A 1,176-nucleotide genomic window follows, 5' to 3' on the forward strand; every position below is an offset into this window, starting at 1 on the left:
ACGGAATGCAAACACTGGGGTTAGTATTTTAATAAACATAATGACCTGTGAACAATCCATGTTTGATATATACAATTTGTTCATATAAAACTCAAGATCAGATCATGATAACAATGACCGAAAGGATCAGACCCACAGATACAGCTGGCAATGGAAGGTACAGTTGGATATCATCCACTTCCTCAACAAACATCACATTTTGCATGCAGACCCAGTCCACATACTATTACTTAAATCAATACAATAACGGCCCTGTCAAATATACTACTCAAAAAAGATCAGGACAATCTCTTTCTTTCACATTTCTGTAGTTTCAAGTTCATAGGATGACAGTAGCTACAGCAAAATCAAAGAATCTGTATTTTTCAGCAGTGTATGATGGCTTTACTGACAAACTTTGGGGATAACAACTTCTGTTATGTCATGAGTGTGAAATTTCTAAACAGATTCTTGTACCACTGTCAAGTAGGAATCATCTGGTACAAAAATATGTATTGGAACACATCACTCACGTCATCACTGTTATGTCATGAGTGTGAAATTTCTATCCAGATTCTTGTACCACTGTCAAGTAGGAATCATCTGGTACAAAAATATGTATTGGAACACATCACTCGTGAAACAAAAGAAGCTGTTATCCATAGATAATATTGGGACTGTTGGAAACCAAATTCTCTACCAGTTATCGGGGAACAATTATCGATTATAATAAAAACATAAAACTTTTCAATGTAATCACCGATTTTAAAGGTTTTGCCCCAGGTAGCTAATACTGTCATGCAATGAAATGCACACAATTGCAGTTTGCTCTACGCTGTTGAGCGCCTGTTTGTTCATGAATATTCATCAAATTTAATGGTTTGTTTATCTCATTCAGGAGTGTTACACAAGAAAATTCTGACAAATGACAGATTTTTTTCACAATCGATAATCGTTTTTAATCCTTTTTTCCCCCCCGAGTTGATTTTTGATTAATTCCGATCAACATAACACCACCATCCATAAAGTTTGCCAATATTTTACTTTTCAACTTCTAAAATGCCACTCAAAGAATTACATGATGACTTGGCTAAAAATTTTCATTTCTCCTGACCAGGCCATCCCCTCGAAACCTCTTACACTTTTGTTTTTCTTTAAAGCATTATTAAGAAAGTTCTGTTTTCAACTCATATTTAA

The sequence above is a fragment of the Haliotis asinina genome, chromosome 7 (assembly GCF_037392515.1).
Source record: "Haliotis asinina isolate JCU_RB_2024 chromosome 7, JCU_Hal_asi_v2, whole genome shotgun sequence".
NCBI classification, from domain to species: Eukaryota; Metazoa; Mollusca; class Gastropoda; order Lepetellida; family Haliotidae; genus Haliotis; species Haliotis asinina.